Consider the following 23,857-nt stretch of genomic DNA (forward strand, 5'->3'; position numbering starts at 1 on the left):
CTTCTTGATCAAATTAATGTAACTTATTAAAAAAAACCTATCATTTAATTCAAAATTTCTTATCTATATTCTAGCATATCTAAAGATGTTTTTCTTTTTCATCCCCTTGAAATCTCTTCAATGTGGTGCATTTTATTATTTTTTTGTTTTTTGGTTGTTGTTGGGGGGGTTTTTTGGAGCCAATACTCCCCACCAATTTTCCAAATTGTCTGCGTATGCAATCGTTCCCGTGCCCCATAACACAGCAATGCAAGGTTGCATAACCAGGCTCTGCCCTCGAGGGAAAAAAAACCCTTCAGAATTCAGGATGCTCACACGCAAGTCCAGTAAACCCAAAAGGCTGCGACAGACAGAGCTTCCCCCTTCGGATGTTAATTTCGGGTGGGGTGGTGGGCTATTGTCTCGTCCCCCCCCCGCCCACCCTTGGACCCGAACTCACTCAGGAATGGGTCTTCTCCAAAAAACACAACTGTAGCGAAAGAGGTTTGCTCCTTACATAACAAAAAAAAGGGGGGGGGGGACAAAACACACACACTGGCTGACCCCTTGCGTGCTTCCTAGCGAGAGGATTGCCTTGTTTACACATACTTAGTTGCCGGTCGGTCGATCAGACGCGGGCGTTTTGTTTCTTTTGAACTTGTGGGAAGCCGGTTTCTTCCCGTGACAGCATCTCTTTGAAGAACTGGCTGGTAGCCAGATCGGTGTGTCTGGCTACCGTCTGGTTCTCCCTCAGTCGTAAGTTGAGCTAGTCCTCAGCGTACAACGGCAGTTGAGCTCCCAAGCTTCTGTTGCTGAGCCAGACTGTCGTTTGAACAGGAAGGTTGGCCGAGAACAGTGATTTTCAACCTTTTTTGAGCCACCGCACATTTTTTACATTTACAAAATCCTGGGGCTCACCACTAACCAAAATGACACAAAATGATATAGAAACATAGAAGACTGACGGCAGAAAAAGACCTCATGGTCCATCTAGTCTGCCCTTATACTATTTTTTGTATTTTATCTTAGGATGGATCTATGTTTATCCCAGGCATGTTTAAATTCAGTGACTGTGGATTTACCAACCACGTCTGCTGGAAGTTTGTTCCAAGGATCTACTGCTCTTTAAAATAATATTTTCTCATGTTGCTTTTGATCTTTCCCCCAACTAACTTCAGATTGTGTCCCCTTGTTCTTGTGCTCACTTTCCTATTAAAAACACCTCCCTCCTGAACCTTATTTAACCCTTTGACATATTATAAATGTTTCGATCATGTCCCCCCTTGTCCTTCTGTCCTCCGGACTATACAGATTGAGTTCATTCAGTCTTTCCTGATATGTTTTATGCTTAAGACCTTCCACCATTCTTGTAACCCGTCTTTGGACCTGTTCAATTTTGTCAATATCGTCTTGTAGGTGAGGTCTCCAGAACTGAACACAGTACTCCAAATGTGGTCTCACCAGCGCTCTATACAGCGGGATCACAATCTCCCTCTTCCTGCTTGTTACACCTCTAGCTATGCAGCCAAGCATCCTACTTGCTTTTCCCGCCCGACCACACTGCTCACCCATTTTGAGACTGTCACACATCACTACCCCTAAATCATTCTCTTCTGAAGTTTTTGCTGACACAGAACTGCCAATACAATACTCAGATTGAGGATTCCTTTTCCCCAAGTGCATTATTTTACATTTGGAAACATTAAACTGCAGTTTCCATTGTTTTGACCATTTATCTAGTAAAGCTAAATCATTTACCATATTACCGACCCCTCCAGGAATATCAGCCCTATTGCACACTTTAGAGTCCATCGGCAAATAGGCAAACTTTCCCTACCAAACCTTCCCCTATGTCACTCACAAACATATTAAAAAGAATAGGACCCAGAACTGACCCTTGTGGCACACCGCTTGTAACCTGTCCCTGCTCAGAATACTCGCCACCACATGACATTCTAACACAATACATATTATACATACAGTTAATAATATAGTTTCTAAATGTATTTATACTCACTTAGTGTGAAACCTGGGCCTGTTTCGATGAACACAAAAGGGCAGGAATGTTAGAAAGACACACACAAAGCTCTTCCTCAACAGTTCTCAGTCTCTCTCTGTTTTTAGTTTTTATCGCAGTCAAGCTCAGCTCACATAGATATGTGGTTGAAAACGGGAGCAATCTTTGTTGGCCATAATGGGGAATTCCTTGGCGACAGATAACCAGAAACTGTCCAAAGGAAGAGAGCAAAGTCCTTCACCTAGGTAAAAAAAAAACCTGGACACACATACAGCCTGGGAAAAACCCCTCTCAGCAGTAGCGACGGCGAAAGAGACCTCGGAGTCTTGGTGGATAATCAACTAAACATGAGCCAACAATGTGCAGCAGCAGCCAAAAAAGCCAATACAACCCTAAGCTGCATCAACAGGGGAATACACTCCAAGACCAGGGAAGTCTTAATACCACTCTACTACGCCCTGGTCAGACCACACCTGGAGTACTGTGTTCAGTTCTGGTCACCACACTTCAAAAAAGAAATCGAAACTCTGGAGAAGGTGCAGAAAAGAGCAACCAAAATGATCAGGGGTCTAGAAACCAAGACTTACCAAGAGAGATTGCGGGAACTGGGCATGGATAGCCTAGAGAAAAGGAGGGCCAGAGCGGACATGATAGCAGTCTACAGGTATACGAGGGGTTGCCACAGAGAGGAGGGGGTCACTTTATTCTCCAAGGCACGGGAGGGCCGGACGAGGAACAACGGCTGGAAGCTGACCAAGGAGAGATTCAACCTGGAAATAAGGAAGAACTTCCTGACGGTCAGAACGATCAACCAGTGGAACAACCTACCAGCGGACGTTGTGAACTCCAATACTCTGGACATTTTTATGAGGAAATTGGACTGCCATTTGGCTAGGATGCTATAGGGTTCCTGCTCGGGCAGGAGGTTGGACTTGATGACCCGCATGGTCCCTTCCAACTCTAACAATAAATAAATAAATAAATAAGATGAGCAAACTTTAGCTTTAAACCATGATTAGAAATCGGGACCACGGGGAGGAGTAGAGTAGCAGCTTCAACTACTTGCCACGGCCACACAATAACAAGTGCGCAGCAGCCCGAGCGGGGACCTTCCTGGGTATGGATGAGAGGCGGCCTGCTATTGGTTCATCGCTAGTGGTCAGGATGAATCCTAGAAGGTGATTGGTCAGTGAGTGTTCCCTGTGCCTCCACTCTTCCTGTCGCTGATAGTTGGAGGGATTGTGAGGGGAATGTTTATGTTTGGATGGAGGCGGCTGGCGGCGGGCCGGATAAATGGCCTCTGCAGGCCGTATCCAGCACACGGGCCGTAGTTTGGGGACCCCTGTTTAATTTCCCCACGGCACACCTGACCATGTCTCGCGGCACACTGGTTGAAAAACACTGGCCTAGAAGACCTCCAAGGGTCCTTCCAACACTTTGTTATTCTGTTCTGTTGAACATTTGACTTGGGCAATATATATTGGGCATGCCCTGTCCTGCACATTGGAAGATTTTGCCAGACCCTATCTCCCAGAACTGTCTAATAAAAGTCCTTCCAAGCCTGTCAGACCTATTATCAGAGGTCAGCAACCTGTAACTCTGGAGCCGCGTGCGGCTCTTTCATCCCTCTGCTGCGACTCCGTCACTCAAATCTATGCATCATAACTGCATGATACCTACCAACGTGCAATTGATTAAACTTTTCGACCCTCAGTAGGCCAGCCATGGATAAATCCAAGAAAAGAAAAGTTTCAGAAGGAAACAGAACCTTTAATTCAACTATACAGTATATGCTAGTTTTGTAGTTATTATTTATTAGATTTGTATGCCGCCCCTCTCCAGAGACTCGGAGCGGCTCAAACAACAAAGCACAGTACAAATCCAATGATTAAAAAACAGTTAAAACCCATAATATAAAAACAGTCATCCATCCCAAACAAACCATACATAAAACAGAACGGCCAAGGGGAATCAATTTCCCCATGCCTGGCGGCAGAGGTGGGTTTTTAAGAGTTTGCGAAAGGCAAGGAGGGTGGGGGCAGTCCTGATCTATGGGGAAAGTTGATTCCAGAGGGTCGGGGTTTAAGGTTCTTCTCCTGGGTCTCGCCAGACTACATTGTTTCGTTGACAGGACCCGGAGAAGGCCGACATATTTAAATGTTTCGATCATGTCCCCCCTTTTCCTTCTGTCCTCCAGACTCTACAGATTGGGTTCATCAAGTCTTTACTGATACGTTTTATGCTTAAGACCTTCCACCATTCTTGTAGCCCGTCTTTGGACCCGTTCAATTTTGTCAATATCTTTTTGTAGGTGAGCTCTCCAGAACTGAGCACAGTATTCCAAATGTGGTTTCACCAGCGCTCTATATAGCGGGATCATAATCTCCCTCTTCCTGCTTGTTATACCTCTAGCTATGCAGCCAAGCATCCTACTTGCTTTCCCTACCGCCTGACTGCACTGTAACATGGTTTCCAGCTGGTCTTCGCTGGTGTTGGAGCACCAGAAAATGGTCCCAAAACCAGGCCATTTTCTAGGCCCTTTTTGGCCCGCAAAATGGCCTGAAAATTGTCCTAAAACAGTCTCGAAAATGGCGCACACACTAGTCTTCAGGTTTTCAGTGCTCCGGCGAAGGAACATACTTTCACCTGCATTCCAGTTTGGGCACGCAGTGCTGAAAAGATTTGCCATCCCTGGTGTAGGGTTGGACTAGAAGACCTCCAAGGTCCCTTTGAGCTCTGTTATTCCGTTCTTTTCTGTACAAGTGCCAAACATGGACACTTACGACAAAACCTAAATGAAACTGAATACATTTATAACAATTCTTCCCCTTTTTATTAATACACATAAATCTCATCAGTTGATTAGTATCCATTTCTATGTGATTCCTTTCATTTCCTCTATATTTTTCCATGATATAATGGTGCCTTGAAACAACAATATTTACTTTTAACAACAGTTTGATTTTTCTCTCTTAGTTATTTCTATAATTTGCGTTGTTATTATTATTAGTTATTTTTATTTTATTATTATTATTAAATGAAACTGAATAAATGAAGGGTTGAGGAAAGCTGCTGCTGTAAGCAAAAGATAGAACATCAGAAATGAAACCATCAAAGAAAGAATTAGCACAGAAGAACCAATCTTCAAATACGGGAAGGGGTTGGGCTAGAAGACCTCCAAGGGTCCCTTCCACCTACTGTCATTCTGTTCTGTTACATATTTGACGCGGACAGTAAAAAGGAGAGATGGTCCTGCACACTGGAAGGATTTTTGCCAGATCAGATCTTCCAGAACCATCTAGCATGACAGGTGTTTTTTGTTTGTTTGTTTATTTATTTATTTATTTATTTATTTATTAGATTTGTATGCCGCCCTACTCCGAAGACTCGGGGCGGCTAACAACAATATAAAAAGACAATGTAAACAAATCTAATATTAAAAATAATCTTTAAAAACCCCAATTTAAAGAAACACTCATACATGCAAGCATACCATGTATAAATTCTATAAGCCTAGGGGGAAGGGAAATTTCAATTCCCCCATGCTTGACAACAGAGGTGGGTTTTAAGGAGCTTGCGAAAGGCAAGGAGGGTGGGGGCAACTCTGATATCTGGGGGGAGCTGGTTCCAGAGGGTTGGGGCTGCCACAGAGAAGGCTCTTCTCCTGGGTCACGCCAAACGACATTGTTTAGTTGACGTGACCTGGAAAAGACCCACTCTGTGGGACCTAATTGGTCGCTGGGATTCGTGCGGCAGAAGGCGGTCCCGGAGATATTCTGGTCCGATGCCATGAAGGGCTTTATAGGTCATAACCAACACTTTGAATTGTGACCGGAAACTGATCGGCAACCAATGCAGACTGCGGAGTGTTGGTGTAACATGGACATACCTTGGGAAGCCCATGATTGCTCTTGCTGCTTCATTCTGCACGATCTAAAGTGCAGAATGCAGCCTTCCAGTATTATTATTATTATTATTATTATTATTATTATTATTATTATTATTATTCGTTTATCTGCTTTAGCTGATTCTGTAGAATTGCTGGTCCTGCTTTGCTTGAGGTGATGCCAATTACAGCAGCCTCAGCAGAACTTCTCCTCGGGGGCCAATTTTGACGGCTGCCTAGCTCCGATTGCAGAAACACCCCTTTGCCAAACCCAGCAAGGAAATTGGAGCATGAGTAAAAAGCCGTGTCTAATTATTGCATACTTTTTTTAGCCATTGTTTTCTTCGGAAGGCTAATGGGGCCTTTCCACTGGGGACGGTGGAGGAGGAGGATTTGTCCCAAGAAACCTGGTTGACTTGAGTTTGGATGCTAGAAGCTGAAAGACAGGCCAATCTCAGTTTCCCTTGTGACCCAGGTAAATTAGGAGGCCAACTTTGTGAATTACGCATGATGTCACTGGCTTTGATGTGTGTTTATCTGCCTGGCCTGGCTCTCAAAGTACAGGTAGTCCTTGGATGTAGTTGAGTAACAACTTGGTTGATGGTTCCTTGGTCCCCCCCCCCCCCCCCCGTAGTTTGGTGGTTTTCTTCCATACAGTGGTACCGCTACCTAAGAACGCCTCTATTTACGAACTTTTCTAGATTTTTTTTGCCTCTTCTCAAGAACCATTTTCCACTTACAAACCCGAGCCTCCGAAACTGTAACCGGAAAAGGCAGAGAGAAGCCTCAGTGGGGCCTCTCTAGGAATCTCCTGGGAGGAAACAGGGCCAGAAAAGGTGAGAAGAAGCCTCCATGGGGCCACTCTAGGAATCTCCTGGGAGGAAACAGGGCCAGAAAAGGTGGGGAGAAGCCTCTGTGGGGCCTCTCTAGGAATCTCCTGGGAGGAAACAGGGACAGAAAAGGTGGGGAGAAGCTTCCGTGGGGCCTCTCTAGAAATCTCCTGGGAGGAAACAGGGCCAGAAAAGGCAGGAAGAAGCCTCCATGGGGCCACTCTAGTAATCTCCTGGGAGGAAATAGGGCCGGAAAAGGTGAGGAGAAGCCTCCGTGGGGCCTCTCTAGGAATCTCCTGGGAGGAAACAGGGCCAGAAAAGGCAGGAAGAAGCCTCCATGGGGCCACTCTAGGAATCTCCTGGGAGGAAATAGGGCCGGAAAAGGTGAGGAGAAGCCTCCATGGGGCCTCTCTAGGAATCTCCTGGGAGGAAACAGGGCCTCCACCCTCCCTGTGGTTTCCCCAATCGCACACATTATTTGCTTTTACATTGATTCCTATGGGAAAAATTGCTTCTTTTTATAAACCTTTCTACTTAAGACCTGGTCACGGAATGAATTAAGTTCGTAAGTAGAGGTACCACCTTGACTTTCATTATTCAACTAAGTAATAGTGCAAACCCCACTGCCTTGTAGTACTGATGATGTTACCTAGTTGGGTCATGAAACGTCTGTCGGAAAACAACTAAATCTCAAGAGAACACCAAGAACTCCACAGTTCTCTTCCTCCTCCTCATAAGCCACATTTTTTTCTAGTATCTAGTTAGATCTAGCTCTCTCCCCCAGGTGTTTGCCCTATATGAGCTCCAGTACGCATCCATGCGTTAGCCAGCAGCCATTTCGCCCTATGGAGGCAAAAATATACGAAGAAAGGCTGCAAGTATTCGGCATGACTAGTCTGGTGAAGATAAGGATCAGGGGAAACATGATAGTATCTTTCCATATTCTGCCACAGAGAGAAGGGGAACAAGCTATTTTCCAAGACATCCCAAGACCTTTGGGGCTCTGGATCCAAAAATAACCACCATTTTTGTCTATCACGTCAACTTTTTAGGCTACAGGATACCCGCAAAAATCATACAAATTGTGCATATAAAGGAAAGGAAAGTAAAAATAATATACTGTTTACAAAGAATAATTTTATTCATACAAAGGCTGGAATAGTTACTGCAAGTTAAATTGTGTTCATACAAATAGATGGGTTTTTTAATCGAACGGTAATTATACATATTAAGGTAAAAATTTTCACTTAGAGCTTTTTCTGGAGTGTTTAATCTGAGGGCATTCTCACTTGATGCTCCAACAATAGTCTCCAGCGGCATTTAAGAATCGCTCAAGTTCAAGACCCTTCACTGTATAGCAGAGGCCATCAAACTTGGCAACTTTTAAGACTTGTGGACTTCAACGCCCAGAATTCTATGCTGTGTAAATGCTGGCTGGAGAATTCTGGGAGTTGAAGTCCACAAGTCTTAAAGTTGCCAAGTTTGGGGACCCTTTGCTGTTCCATTTCTCCGTAATCTGTTGTTAACCGATTTCAGCATAATTATATTTAAGTAGATTAATATGAGGGCTCTGATAATAGACATTAAACGAGTGTTTTTGTTTCTTCTTTCTTTTGTTGCAGGATTATTATTTTTTTAACAGGGACCCAGAGTCCCCAACGTACGTGCAAAATGTAAGAAACGACTGACACCGACACCCAATTCTCTGGTAGCGTGAAACTTTGAGAAGACTCATCTGGAAGCCCCCGGAAATTCAAGGAGCGCAGGAGCTGCTGCAAACCTACTTTAATCATTACAAGATGATTAAATCCTCTTTTCTGTTTTTAAATTTTCCCCTTCTTCCTCCCCCCATTTCTCCCCTTTGCTTATTCACTCGATCTGCGCAGTTCATCCAGAATTCCTCTTTCACTAAAACAAAAAAACAAACACCCCAAAACCCAGCAAATACATTTCTGTTGCTGCTACGGTTAAGTACCAGAATAACATAAGGTTTCTGGTTCCCCCAAATGTCACCGAGCAGGGTGGTATTTAGTCGAGAGTATAAAGATCTAGGAAAAAAACACTTTGTTTGTTTCTGGTTGCTGCTGCTTAGCCCCTAAAGCTAGAAACACATATTTCTCCTGCTCCCCCCCCCTCTTTTTTTACCCCCACCAAAATGACCTTCATTGGGGGGAACATAATACGTGATATATCGGATAGGGATATTTAAGGCAGGCACAGAATACACACCCTGCTTTCAAGGTGGCTGCCAGGTTAGAAACCCAGATCTAACCATCACAGAAACCTATGTTTCTGTATGCCAAATTTTGCAGAAAGGCGTGTGGGGTTTAGAAGTGACCGGAAGCATCCATAGAAACGGTCCTTATGTAGACAAAGTTATCCTAAGTCTGTATCTAGGGCACTGTTTCCCAACCTTGGCATCTTGAAGATATTTGGACTTCAACTCCCAGAATTCCCCAGCCAGCGAATGCTGGCTGGGGAATTCTGGGAGTTGAAGTCCAGATATCTTCAAGGTGCCAAGGTTGGGAAACACTGATCTAGGGGTTAGTAGCTTACTTAGCTAGTCCTCAGCTGGCTAAATTCAGCCAGCCTGAATTGAAGTCAAGTGGCTATAATTAACATCAGCTTTTCCTATTTTAGCAGTCAGTCTTCTTGAAATTTCCACAGAAGTACAGGCCCTTTCTTACTTCTTCAAAGTGAAAGAGTTATCTTCTCGTCTACGTTTATGCACCCGCAAAAGAATTATTCTCCAATTTTAAAACACTGCCCTACGTAGCTTTCCCATAAGACGATCGTTCCATGGTTCTTGAAAGTCTTAAGCCATTTGCGTCCCCTCAGTGATGGGGATGTTGTGCGCACTGCCTGCTTTGCATTGGCTGCCTTGCTCCTTTCCATCGGCTATAGGTTGACCTAGGGTCACCGCTCTTTGGCAGGGAAAGGCACTGTTGGATCGGCGTCATGGAACCGGATCAGTACTTTGCCTTTCGCCCCTGGTATAAGACGAACCGGGTAACTTTGAATTGTTACCGAGATCACCCGTAGATTTCTGCTGCAATCTATTGAGAGAGATTTACTCTATGAAAGATAATCCTTTCTTAGTTATGTGCAGCCAGGTTTAAACCCTGCATATCGGTCTTCTCATGCATGGATCGTGGTTTGCAGGGTTTGTTTAGGATTGACAAGACGGAGCTCAAAAGTAGCTCTAGGTACCAGAATTCTGGGACAAAATGTACATAAGGTTTTGGTTCCCCCAAATGTCACTGAGAGCTACTTTTGAGATCCGAGACGAACTGATCTAAACTAAAACTTTTTCCCGAAAGAAATTTTCACGCCACCGAATGTTTCTGTTGTCATCAGCGGGGCGGAGTTGGACCCACATTTAGGGCGTTGGCAAAGCCCCTGTTTTGAACCTGTTGCCCCGAATTAAGATTTGAGAACTCCCCTTTTCCTGTATAGGGGGTCCATTCAGACATACATCCCATCCCAGGGCACAAGCCATGTCAGGTTGCGTGTCAAAAAGTCTCGCGAGCTTTCGTGCTGCTCCAGCGAAGGCTCCTCGTGTTTCACTTCTTGCACTTTTGAGCGATGTTTTTTGTGGGTGTGAGTATGTGGGAGGGGGCAGGTGCCATTGTGTTATTTCCTTTTCCTGTGGGTGAGGTTAACACTTTTGTGGCGATAACTTAGATCTTGGCGGACTTCAACTCCCAGAATTCCCCAGCCAGCATAGCTGGCTGGGGATTTCTGGGAATTGAAGTCCGCAAGGTCTTAAAAGCTGGGGACACTTCTGGCTTAGACCTTATTAAAGTGCCTTACTCAAGGATTTTGAAAGCCTTTTGCAAGAAATCCCTTAAAGCTAAGGAAAGACCTCTTAGGGTTGTGAGTTGTGCTTCTCCCACTTTGCAATCGCTTGTCCTTGTCGGTCATCTTGTCGGTTGCCCACAAAAGCTCTTTAGAAATGGATCAATTGCTTCTCGGGGTGGCCACATCAGGTGGCAACCACACATTTCTGGAGGCCAGAATCATCTAAGAAAGACACCCTCAGATGCTTCTGGCCTCCAGAAACGTGACTTTGGCACCTAAGGACTGAGAGCGTCTCCCTTCTTCTGGGTGTGTTCTTCCTTTAACTTAATGGATGTGGCCGTGTTGTCTTGTGTTGTGTTACAAGCAATAGACCTTTAGCCCCAGGCTCCTGGTGTCGCCAAGGTTTTAGACACAATGACACGGATTCCTACATAAATATCTCCCCTACCTTCACTCAGAAGCTGCCCCTCCCCCTCCTTAGTTACTGGTTATATGAATGTTGAATGCAGATTGCTGGTTTATTATTGAGAGCAATCAGATTTTTTTTAAAAAAATAAGTTATTTGGGGATCGATGGGCGTTTTATTTATTTTTTCCTTCGAGTTTATTTTAAGCTGTTTACATCTCAGTTTGCTGTTTACAGTGTGGGCGATGTAAGCTGGACTGAAGTGAGGTTTGCGCTTTGAACCCGGGCTGTTCCACAGAACCTCCTTCCCCCTCCCCTGTCGCCTTTTCCCAGCGACCGGATCTCTGCTTTTCATTGCCTGGCTGGTACTGAAGCCGGCCTCGTCTCAACAGTTTTCCTAAGGATGCCACCTTCCATCCCACGCCTGTCTTCTCTTTGCACATCTGGGCCATATTGTCCTTTTTCCTTTTTTTTTTACACATTGACTCAGCTTAGCGGAGGAATGAAAAAGAGGAGTCCATCATGCATAGTTTTGTGCCATCAAGAAACTAAGTTTGAACTCGCTTTTGGGTTTGATCAGATTCTAGACCAGTCGCAGGGAACTATGGTTGCTTTATGACCTGCGGACTTCAACTCCCAGAATTCCTGAGCTAGCATGATTGGCTCAGGAATTCTGGGTGTTGAAGTCCACAAGTCATAGAAGAGCAAACTTTGCCTACCCCTGGGGTAGGATGTCATTCTTGATCAACCCAACACATGACATTCCTGGTTATAAGTCTTCTTACCCATCAGCTTTGGGGCAGTTGGATACCTAGGTAGAAATAGATGTCACTGGCCTTAGGCCAGTTAGCCTTTGGCCTATTGACCAGTCATCAACCACTGTAGACGTTGGCCAAGATCTATAGGGTCTTCAATTCAAGTGGGATGGGTTGGGGGAATCACAGTTGTTGAGTTGGCATTAGGAACTAGAAGCATAGCATCTGGAGATCAACAGCGTGAAAGCTGAAGACACTGCCCTGGGCATTCAGGCACCGCATTCCACCATCATGAGGACTACTCTCTTTGCAAGTTGGTCACCACCTGAGGCTGTGCCTTGACCTTCCCAGGTGACCCATGCGGAAGAGGGAAAGATTGAAGCTCTCAGGATTTCCAGTTTTCCAGATGTTGTGCTGAAGAGTTGAGGTGCTCCTCATTGGCTTTGCAATCTCTTCGCTCCCTCAGCTTCCCACCCCATCTGGGGCATCCCGAAACACACTGCCAGAGTCCTTTTATAGAGCAATAATCTTTTTTTTAATCTGTGTCAGCGCGAGAGAGAGAGATTCCAATTTGAATCTCTTGTCTTTATCCTTCTCAACGTATTGTGGTATCTAGTTATCATCGGGATTTAAGTCCTCGGTTGCTTGGTGAGCTTTACTAACCCATAGAAATGGCTGACCCAGACAAGGGCCGTCAGGAAGGGAGTGGGTCTGCTTTTCCCGTGACCAAATGGTTAAATCTAAGAGCTCAGCCTTGTGTTGTTGGCTGGGAACATTCCTTCAAAGCTAGACTTTTAGACAGCACCGGGTTGTGTTGTGGCTGATGGGTGGACAACTGCTAGATCTTCTCCTCTGTGGTCTCTGACACAACATATCTCGGACGTCCTACCTTAGCAACTTTAAGATTAGTGGACTTCAACTCTCAGAATTCTCCAGCCAGCTATGCTGGCTGGAGAATTCTAGGAGTTGAAGTCCACAAATCTTAAAAGTTGCCAAGATTGGAAGCCCAGATATATTCCGTGAGCCCGTTTTTCCTAAAATGAGAGAAGATGACTCGGACAGACATCTGAAAACTTGCCTTTTAAGCATGGGACACTGTTTCTCTCTGGAGCTTTGCTCGGTTCCCCCAAGAGAAGAAATATTTTGGGGTAACCCGAGGCAATCAGCAGCTCTCAACCTGCACGGAATTAAATAGTTGTTGCAAAAAGCTGTCGGAAGTTGACGGTTGGATTCCTCTTTTTTTTCTTTTCTTTTGAAAAAGTCAAAATAACCAGACGTCACTTCCTGGAATACCTGACTTGGGTTGACATGATGGAAAAGCTACCTCACTCCTTGCGGTTGAGTGGATGCTGGGTGCCTCTCCGTGTGCTACATTCCAAAATTGCACACCCTTCCTTGTTGCGCTGTGCACCGTTGGCACCCAAAGATCTTTTTGCCATGTTGAGTCTTCCTCTTACAGAATTTCTTCTGCCTGGCAAAACTCAGATCACTGCCCAGGTCATCTGTTCTTTCATTCCTTCTGCTGCTTTTCCAAGAGTCATGGTCTTTAAAGACCTCCAGAAACTATTGGGCTATCATTCCCAGGTTTCTCTCCACTATCTAGAACTTAAGGGATGTCTAATTTCTACGTAGAATTAGATATCTGGAGCTAGATACCAACTTGTAGGGATATCTAGAACTTAAAGGATTAGATCAAGATACGTAGTTTTTAGTAGAATTAACACTCTGGGACTAAATACCAACTATTAGGATCTATATCCAGATACCTAGTTTATACATAGATATATGGAATTAGAAACCAACTGACAGGGATATCTAGAACTTAAAGGGTATCTACATCCAGATACCTAGTTTCTACATAGATGTTTGGAACTAGATACCAACTGGTAGGGAAATCTGGAACTTAAAAGGTTATCTAGATCCAGATACTGAGTTTCTGGTTGAATTAGATCTCTGGAACTGGATACCAACTGGTGGGGATATCTAGAACCTTTAGGGCTATCTAGATCCCCATTTTCTAGTGGAACTATGTATCTGGAACTAGATACCAATGGTAGAGATATTTAGGTACTAGATACCTAGATTACACTAGAACTAGATATCTGGAAGTAGATACCAACTAGTAGGGATGTCTAGAACTTAACTGGAGGCCCATTGGGTTGAAGAAGCTGGAAGGCCCTTAACCTAGACCAGAGTGTGTCGAAACCTGGCAATTTTAGGACATGTAGACTTCAACTCCCAGAATTCCCCAGCTCCAACTGGTTGAAGAATTCTGGGAGTTGAAATCGTAAAAGTTGTCCAGTATGGAGACCCCTGGTCTGGAAAAGCAGTGATCATGAAAGATGAATATAGTTCACATGTTCCATCTCGTTATGACCACCATCTTGGTTTTTGTTTTGTTTTTTAAAATCTTCTCTCCTGCAGATACCCCTGAGAAAAAAGGAGGGGCAAATCCCCCTTTTCCCCCCCAGAGGATCCAGGCCCAGACATGGCCCGTTGCAAACACAAACACAGACCCCGAAAAAAATAATATTAATTGAATGTCTAGAAGGAAGCTCTTAAATCCCAGGTCTCACGTGCTCGTCTTAGAGAACCCTCTTCCCTTCTCTTTTGCACAGAAGCTGGTAATTCTAGGACCCGTGTGTGAATAAACCTTTATTTTATCGTTTCCGTTTTTATTTTTGGTTGACTTGGGCTGGTGTGCGATCTTGTATTTAAATCCTCGGAACACTGTGGAAATCCTGATTGTGTATGAATGACAGCAGCTTTGTAAATTAAAAAGTTTGTGTGAATAAAGCTAGTGGGTGGGATTGGAAAGCCCTTCCCAGTTTTGAAACGAAGACTCTTTGCCTCTTATTTTTGTTCCGGGTTTTTTTTCCAAATCTCCTTTTTTGGGGGTCTTTATTTCCATCATGATCAGGCACAGAGGAATGCATGTCGGGCGGGATAAAAGAATTTCCAGGAATAAAATACTAGACCCTCCCAAAAAATTCAGGCCTGAATCCAATAGTTCTCCACGTCAAGAAGTGAATGTCCAAAATAAAGTTAGGAGACGGAGCAGAAGGCACATCTCGAGGAGTGCTGCATGTTTTTAAAACTGGAAATAAAGTGTTTAAATCCCTTTGAACGGTCTTTTGCAACTTTAAGACTTGTGGACTTCAACTCCCAGAATTCCCCAGCTAGCTATGCCAGCTGGGGAATTCTGGGAGTTGAAGTCCACAAGTCTCAAAGTTGGGAAACGCTGGCTTAAAATTTAAACTGTCTTTCCCTGCCTCTAAAACCCTGTTTACGGCGTTCTTGCAAAAAAAGGACACTTTTTGTAAAAGTAGTTTTGGTTTCGGTAGGGGTTTAAAAATGGCAGAGACATTGGCCCTCAATAAGGCTCTCTTTTGCAGGAAGAATAGTTTAGCCAGAAGGATGCATTAGAGGCTGCCCCACAGAGGGATTTTCTATTTATTATTTATTATTTATTTTATTCAATTTTTTTATGCCGCCCTTCTTAGACTCAGGGCGGCTTACAACATGTTAGCAATAGCACTTTTTAACAGAGCCAGCCTATTGCCCCCACAATCTGTGTCCTCATTTTACCCACCTCGGAAGGATGGAAGGCTAAGTCAACCTTGAGCCGGTGATGAGATTTGAACCGCTGACCTGCAGATCTAGCAGTCGGCTTTAGTGGCCTACAGTACTGCCACTCTACCTGCTACACCACCCCGGCTCTGGGCATGTTTGCATTAGATACATATTATTATCGTCAAGCATGTATTAGATAATAGAAGTATAAACATGAATACATGAAATAGATACAGATGGTAGGCACGCTGGTGCGCTTAGGCACGCCCCTTAAACACCTCTTAGGAATGGACCTCGCCTACAAAAAGATATTGACAAAATTGAACAGATCCAAAGACGGGCTACAAGAATGGTGGAAGGTCTTAAGCATAAAACATATCAGGAAAGACTTTATGAACTCAATCTGTATAATCTGGAGGACAGAAGGAAAAGGGGGGACATGATCGAAACATTTAACCCGGATAAGACGGAGTGGCTGTGGGTTTTGCCTCCCAAGGACAATTCCATCTGTCCTTCCATTACCCTGGGGGGGGGGGGAATTATTGACCCCCTCGGAGAGGGTCCCCAACTTGGGCGTCGTCCTCGATCCACAGCTCACATTAGAGAACCATCTTTCAGCTGTGGCGAGGGGGGCGTTTGCCCAGGTTCGCCTGGTGCACCAATTGCGGCCCTATCTGGACCTGGACTCACTGCTCACAGTCACTCATGCCCTCATCACCTCGAGGTTCGACTACTGTAATGCTCTCTACATGGGGCTACCTTTGAAAAGTGTTCGGAAACTCCAGATCATGCAGAATGCAGCTGCGAGAGCAGTCATGGGCTTACCTAGGTATGCCCATGTTTCACCAACACTCCGCAGTCTGCATTGGTTGCCGATCAGTTTCCGGTCACAATTCAAAGTGTTGGTTATGACCTTTAAAGCCCTTCATGGCACTGGACCAGAATATCTCCGAGACCGCCTTCTGCCGCACGAATCCCAGCGACCAATTAGGTCCCACAGAGTGGGCCTTCTCCGGGTCCCGTCAACTAAAAAATGACGGTTGGAGGGCCCCAGGGGAAGAGCCTCCTCTGTGGCGGCTCCGACCCTCTGGAATCAACTCCCCCCGGAGATTAGAACTGCCCCTACTCTCCTTGCCTTTCGTAAGCTCCTTAAGACCCACCTTTGTCGTCAGGCATGGGGAAACTGAGTCATCTCCCCCGGGCATATACATATGTATGTTTGTTTAGAAAATGGGGTGTTTTTTAAAAAAAATATTTTTAAACTGTAATTTAGATTTGTTGTAAATTGTTTCATTTTGTTGTGAGCCACCCTGGGTCTGCGGAGAGGGGCGGCATACAAATCTAAATAATAAATAAATATGTTAAAGGGTTAAATAAGGTTCAGGAGGGAAATGTTTTTTATAGGAAAGTGAACCCAAGAACAAGGGGACACAATCTGAAGTTAGTTGGGGGAAAGATCAAAAGCAACATGAGAAAATATTATTTTACTGAAAGAGTAGTAGATCCTTGGAACAAACTTCCAGCAGACGTGGGTGGTAAATCTACAGTAACTGAATTTAAACATGCCTGGGATAAACATAGATCCATTGTAAGATAAAATACAGGAAATAGTATAAGGGCAGACTAGATGGACCAGGAGGTCTTTTTCTGCTGTCAGACTTCTATGTTTCTATGGGGTGGGGTGGAGGCTGCAACGGTCATAAGTGGAAAACTGGTCGTCAACGTCACTTTTTTAATGCCGTTTTAACTTTGACCAATGTCAAAGTTGACAAAATGTTGTAAATCAAGGACATACCTATACAGGGCAGGCTTGACAGCATGGTACTAATGTCTAAACAGAGATCAAACCCCACCTTCTCCTAGCACCGGTTATGTTATTTAGTTGAGCAATGCAACATCTGCAAATCCCACTCCCTCCTAGCACTGAAGACGTTCCCTAGCTGGGTCATAAAAACCTCTGCAAGAAAAGCACCGTGTTCAGAAAGCACCAAGGACCTCATGGATCAAACTTGAGTGGGATTTATTTATTTATTTATTAGATGTGTATGCCGCCCCTCTCCGTAGACTCGGGCCGGCTCACAACACAATAAAAACAGTTCCTCACAAATCTAATAATTTACAATTTAAAATTTAAAATAGTTTAAAAAAACCATTTTTAAGCAGACATACCTACAAACATACCATACATAAATTATATAGGCCATGTCTCAGTTACCCCACGCTTGACGACAGAGGTGGGTTTTAAGGAGTTTGCGAAAGGCAAGGAGGGTACGGGCAGTTCTAATCTCTGGGGGGAGCTGGTTCCAGAGAGTTGGGGCCGCCACAGAGAAGGCTCTTCCCCTGGGGCCCGCCAACTGACATTGTTTAGTTGACGGGACCCGGAGAAGGCCCACTCTGTGGGACCTAATCGGTCGCTGGGATTCGTGCGGCAGAAGGCGGTCTCGGAGATATTCTGGTCCGATGCCATGAAGGGCTTTATAGGTCATAACCAACACTTTGAATTGTGACCGGAAACTGATCGGCAGCCAATGCAGACTGCGGAGTGTTGGTAAAACATGGGCATACCTAGGTAGGCCCATGACTGCTCTCGCACGATCTGAAGTTTCCGAACACTTTTCAAAGGTAGCCCCATGTAGAGAGCATTACAGTAGTCGAGCCTCGAGGTGATGAGGGCATGAGTGACTGTGAGCAGTGAGTCCCGGTCCAAATAGGGCCGCAACTGGCGCACCAGGCGAACCTGGGCAAACGCCCCTCGCCACAGCTGAAAGATGTTTCTCTAATGTGAGCTGTGGATCGAGGAGGACGCCCAAGTTGCGGACCCTCTCTGAGGGGGTCAATACTTCCCCCCCACCAGGGTAATGGACGGACAGATGGAGTTGTCCTTGGGAGGCAGAACCCACAGCCACTCCATCTTATCTGGGTTGAGTTTGAGTCTGTTGACACCCATCCAGGCCCCAACAGCCTCCAGGCACCGGCACATCACTTCCACTGCTTCATTGAGTTTACAGAAGGCAAGAAGGGTGGGGGCAGTTCTAATCTCCTGGGGGAGCTGGTTCCAGAGAGTCGGGGCCACCACAGAGAAGGCTCTTCCCCTGGGACCCGCCAGACGACATTATTTAGTCGATGGGACCCGGAGAGGTCCAACTCTGTGGGACCTAATCGGTCGCTGGGATTCGTGCTGCAGAAGGCGGTCCCGGATGGAGCAAACTTGGCACAAACAAAGCCCCATCACGTTTCCTTAAGTTGCCCTCTGACTGGGACATTACAAGCATCATTCAAAGCCGGTCAGCCGGAAAAGGGTCCATTTTAGAGCATTGTTCGGGAACATTGCAAAGGCCACAATACGGACGTGTTCTGTTTCCAAGAGCCGTGGGCTGTTTTGCTTTGTGTTTTGCGTATCCTGACTCTTTCCCATGTGCACCAGGTACCGACCAATGCCAAAGGGGCCTGGGCTGCAAAGCCCGATCAAAACAAATCAAAGGTTCAGGCTTTGACAGATTACATAACAGGCAGCCGGCGTTATGCAATTGCTGACGGGAGCATTCTCGTTCCGGCTCGCAAGGCGTTGCGCCTCCCTGGGATGAAAATAGCAAGCGTACCGGCTGCTTAGCTGGACATCTCTGCAAATCCGACAATCCCGATTAACCCCAGTCTGTGCAAATCCTTGGGAAACAATTGCAGGGGAGTTTTTTGTTTGGTTTGGTTTGGTTTTTTAAAATTAAAAATAGACTTTTTTTAAACACACGAAATAAAAGCAACAAAACACACAAAAAACCCCATTGAAATCAAGTTGGACAATTTGTGGCGTGCCTGTAGTGCAATTCTAATAGTGCTTATTTACTATTGCAGGGATTGTATTTACGTACATACATCAAGTTTTAGCAAAGATCTTATTCTGGTATATCTTTTTCTTTGTTTTCTTTTGTGTCCGATCCTCTGATAATTGCTCCCAAATTATCTAACATTTATTAACTCTATAATTTTCCTTTTTTCCATCCAATCATAAAAACTACTCCAATAGTTAGTATACTCTTGCTCATGTATATTTTTTATTTCTTTATTTCTAGAGGTATAACAAGCAGGAAGAAGGAGATTATGATCCTGCTATATAGAGCGTTGGTGAGACCACATTTGGAGTACAGTACTGTGTTCAGTTCTGGAGACCTCACCTACAAAAAGATATGGATAAAATTGAACGGGTGCAAAGACGGGCTACAAGAATGGTGGAAGGTCTTAAGTATAAAACGTATCAGGAAAGACTTAATGAACTCAATCTGTAGAGTCTGGAGGACAGAAGGAAAAGGGGGGGACATGATTGAAACATTTAAATATGCTAAAGGGTTAAATAAGGTTCAGGAGGGAAGTGTTTTTAATAGGAAAGTGAACACAAGAACAAGGGGACACAATCTGAGGTTAGTTGGGGGAAAGATCAAAAGCAACATGAGAAAATATTATTTTACTGAAAGAGTAGTAGATCCTTGGAACAAACTTCCAGCAGACGTGGTTGATAAATCCACAGTAACTGAATTGAAACATGCCTGGGATAAACATATATCCATCCTAAGATAAAAATGGAGGAACTAGCATAAGGGCAGACTAGATGGACCATGAGGTCTTTTTCTGCCATCAACCTTCTATGTTTCTATGTTTCTATATCAGTCTAAATGCTAAAATTGCATTGCGGCCCAGATCGAAGAGTTGAGGGCGGGCGCAAAATGTTTAGTTACAGCATTATCCACTCCCTTTCGGCGGGACTAGAACGCACCGTCTTTTGCTGATTGGCCCAAAATTACCGAGCCGGCTTTCATGGCTAAGGCAGGATTAGAACTCATCCTCTCCTGCTGATTGGTCCAAAGTCACACAATTGGCATGGCTAAGGCGGGATTTGAACTCGCCGTCTCCTGCTGATTGGCCCAAAGTCACCATGTTGACTTTCAATTCAATTCAACTCAATTTATTAGATTTGTATGCTACCCCTCTCCGAAGACTCGGGGCGGCTCACAACAATGATAAAAACAATATTATAATGGCACAAATCTAATATTAAAAATAACTAAAAACCCTATCATAATTAAAAAACTAAACAACACATACATACCAAACATAAATTATAAGGAGCCTGGGGGAAAGATGTCTCAACTCCCCCATGCCTGGCGGCATAAGTGAGTCTTGAGTAGTTTACGGAAGACAAGGAGGGTGGGAGCAGTTCTAATCTCCGGGGGGAGTTGGTTCCAGAGGGCCGGGGCCGCCACAGAGAAGGCTCTTCCTCTGGGGCCCGCCAGATGACATTGTTTAGTTGACGGGACCCAGAGAAGGCCAACTCTGTGGGACCTTATCGGTCGCTGGGATTCATGCGGTAGCAGATGGTTCCGGAGGTACTCTGGTCCAATGCCATGTAGGGCTTTAAAGGTCATAAGCAACACTTTGAATTGTGACCAGAAATTGATCGGCAGCCAATGCAGGCCACGGACTGTTGTAGCTACGTGGGCGAATCTGGGAAGCCCCACGATGGCTCTCGCGGCCGCGTTCTGTACGATCTGAAGTTTCTGAACACTTTTCAAAGGTAGCCCCATGTAGAGAGCGTTGCAGTAATCGAGCCTTGAGGTGATGAGGGCATGAGTGACTGTGAGCAATGACTCCCTGTCCAAATAGGGCCGCAACTGGTGCACCAGGCGAACCTGGGCAAATGCCCCCCTCGCCACAGCCGAAAGATGATGCTTCAATGTGAACTGTGGATCGAGGAGGACGCCTAAGCAGGATTAGAACTCGCCATCTCCTGCTGATTGGCCCAAAGTCACCCAACCGGCTTTCATGAAGAAGGCAGAACTATAACTCGCCTCTCCCACTTCCTAACCTGGTGCCTTAACCACTAAACCAAACTGTCTCTCCCCATTTCAATGAGGAGTAGAGGATTCTTGATTCCACGGCTCCAGTCATTATTTCTGTGAATTTTTGATCCACTGGATTTACTATTCAGCCACCTTTCCCCGTTTTTAATCCCTTTCACTTTTATTATCCTGGTTTTTTTCATATTTTAAGACATTTTGCAAATGACACCCAGCATGACAGGAAGGCAGATGACTTATAAATATAATGCATGTATTATTTGACATGCGACCGTAATTGAACCCGCAATTATGTTTGTAAGTCGTGACCGTCCATAAATGAGTCATCCGCTAATGTCTTTTTCTTCTTCTTTTTTTTTGTCACAATACATTTTAAGATTCTGGATGACTCTGCCAGGGATTTTAAATTAAATTAACTCAGTAATATGTTAAATATGTTCAAGGGTTCAATAAGGTTCAGGAGGGAAGTGTTTTTAATAGGAAAGTGAACACAAGAACAAGGGGACACAATTTGAGGTTAGTTGGGGGAAAGATCAGAAGCCACGTGAGAAAATATGATTTGACTGAGGGAGTAGTAGATGCTTGGAACAAACTTCCAGCAGACGTGGTTGGTAAATCCACAGGAACTGAATTTAAACATTCCTGGGATAAACATAGATCCACCCTAAGATAAAATACAGGAAATAGCATAAGGGCAGACTGGACTGTGAGGTCTTTTTTGCTGTCAATCTATGTTTCTCTAACAGTGTAACAGAGTTGGAAAGGACCTTGGAGGTCATCCAGCCCAACCCCCTGCTCACACAAGAGACCCATTTTTAAGAAAGGGCTGTCCAGTCACTTATTATAAATAATCATTATTATAAGTATCATTGCAGTTATTATTGTGATTATAATTATTAGAAATTATAGCTGTAAGTTATGTTTACTTTATAAATCATTATAAGTTATATAAACTGATAAAATATTATAGTCTAGTTTAGTCTTGTATTATATTATTATATTATTCTGTTATTTTATTTTATTTTATTTTTTTATTTTATTTATATGCCATCCCACTCTGAGGACTCGGGGGGGTGTCACAACATATAAAAGAAAAATACGATACAAACACATATCCAATTAATATAGACTCACTAATCTAAACTAAAATCCCCATTATTAAAAACAACCATATCATCGTTATGTTATGTTGTGTTATGTTATGTTAATAAATATATAATAAATAATATAATAAATATAATATAATGATATTATATTTATTAGAAACATAGAAACATAGAAGTCTGACGGCAGAAAAAGACCTCATGGTCCATCTAGTCTGCCCTTATACTATTTTCTGTATTTTATCTTAGGATGGATATATGTTTATCCCAGGCATGTTTAAATTCAGTTACTGTGGATTTATCTACCACGTCTGCTGGAAGTTTGTTCCAAGGATCTACTACTCTTTCAGTAAAATAATATTTTCTCATGTTGCTTTTGATCTTTCCCCCAACTAACTTCAGATTGTGTCCCCTTGTTCTTGTGTTCACTTTCCTATTAAAAACACTTCCCTCCTGAACCTTATTTAACCCTTTAATATATTTAAATGTTTCGATCATATCCCCCCTTTTCCTTCTGTCCTCCAGACTATACAGATTGAGTTCATTAAGTCTTTCCTGATACGTTTTATGCTTAAGACCTTCCACCATTCTTGTAGCCCGTCTTTGGACCCGTTCAATTTTGTCAATATCTTTTTGTAGGTGAGGTCTCCAGAACTGAACACAGTATTCCAAATGTGGTCTCACCAGCATTCTATATAGCGGGATCATAATCTCCCTCTTCCTGCTTGTTATACCTCTAGCTATGCAGCCAAGCATCCTACTTGCTTTCCCTACCGCCTGACTGCACTGTTCACCCATTTTGAGACTGTCAGAAATCATTACCCCTAAATCCTTTTCTTTTGAAGTATTTGCTAACACAGAACTGTCAATACAATACTCAGATTGAGGATTCCTTTTCCCCAAGTGCATTATTTTACATTTGGAAACATTAAACTGCAGTTTCCATTGCTTTGACCATTTATCTAGTAAAGCTAAATCATTTACCATATTACAGACCCCTCCAGGAATATCAACCCTATTGCACACTTTAGAGTCATCGGCAAATAGGCAAACTTTCCCTACCAAACCTTCCCCTATGTCATTCACAAACATATTAAAAAGAATAGGACCCAGAACAGATCCTTGTGGCACACCGCTTGTAACCTGACTCTGCTCAGAATACTCGCCATTAACAATAACTCTCTGATGTCTACGCTTCAGCCAGCTGCAAATCCATTGAACTATCCAGGGATTAAGTCCAATCTTCACTAGTTTATCTATCAGCTCTTTATGTGGAACCATATCAAAGGCTTTGCTGAAGACAAGGTAGGCAATATCCACGGCACCACCTTTATCCAACACCTTTGTGACATAGTCAAAGAAATCAATGAGATTAGTCTGACATGATTTGCCTTCAGTAAAGCCATGCTGATTTGGGTCCAATAAGTTATTGTTTTTTAGGTGCTGATTTATCCTCTTTTTGAGTAGAGTCTCCATCATTTTAACTACAACTGATGTCAAGCTAACTGGCCTGTAGTTACCAGCTTCTTCTCTACTGCCCTTCTTGTGAATATATTATATTGTCATAGTCAGTCTGAGCCTCGGTGGCGCAGTGGTTAGAGTGCAGTACTGCAGGCTACTTCTGCTGACTGCTGGTTGAGTGCAATTTGGCAGTTCGAATCT

At 44.0% G+C, this 23,857-nt stretch overlaps 1 protein-coding gene across 1 annotated transcript in view; it reads left to right on the forward strand.

Annotated features, from left to right (window-relative positions):
* The window catches only part of STK35 (serine/threonine kinase 35), a 40,820-nt gene extending 26,311 nt beyond the window's left edge, over positions 1–14,509 (forward strand). Inside the window, exons 3-4 of the mRNA XM_070744418.1 lie at positions 8,335–8,683; positions 9,919–14,509. The gene's annotated coding sequence lies outside the window, so the exon portion shown is untranslated. The remainder of the gene's footprint in view (positions 1–8,334; positions 8,684–9,918) is intronic.
* Positions 14,510–23,857: the final 9,348 nt, after the last annotated feature.

Source organism: Erythrolamprus reginae, chromosome 3, assembly GCF_031021105.1.
Source record: "Erythrolamprus reginae isolate rEryReg1 chromosome 3, rEryReg1.hap1, whole genome shotgun sequence".
Lineage (NCBI taxonomy): Eukaryota > Metazoa > Chordata > Lepidosauria > Squamata > Dipsadidae > Erythrolamprus > Erythrolamprus reginae.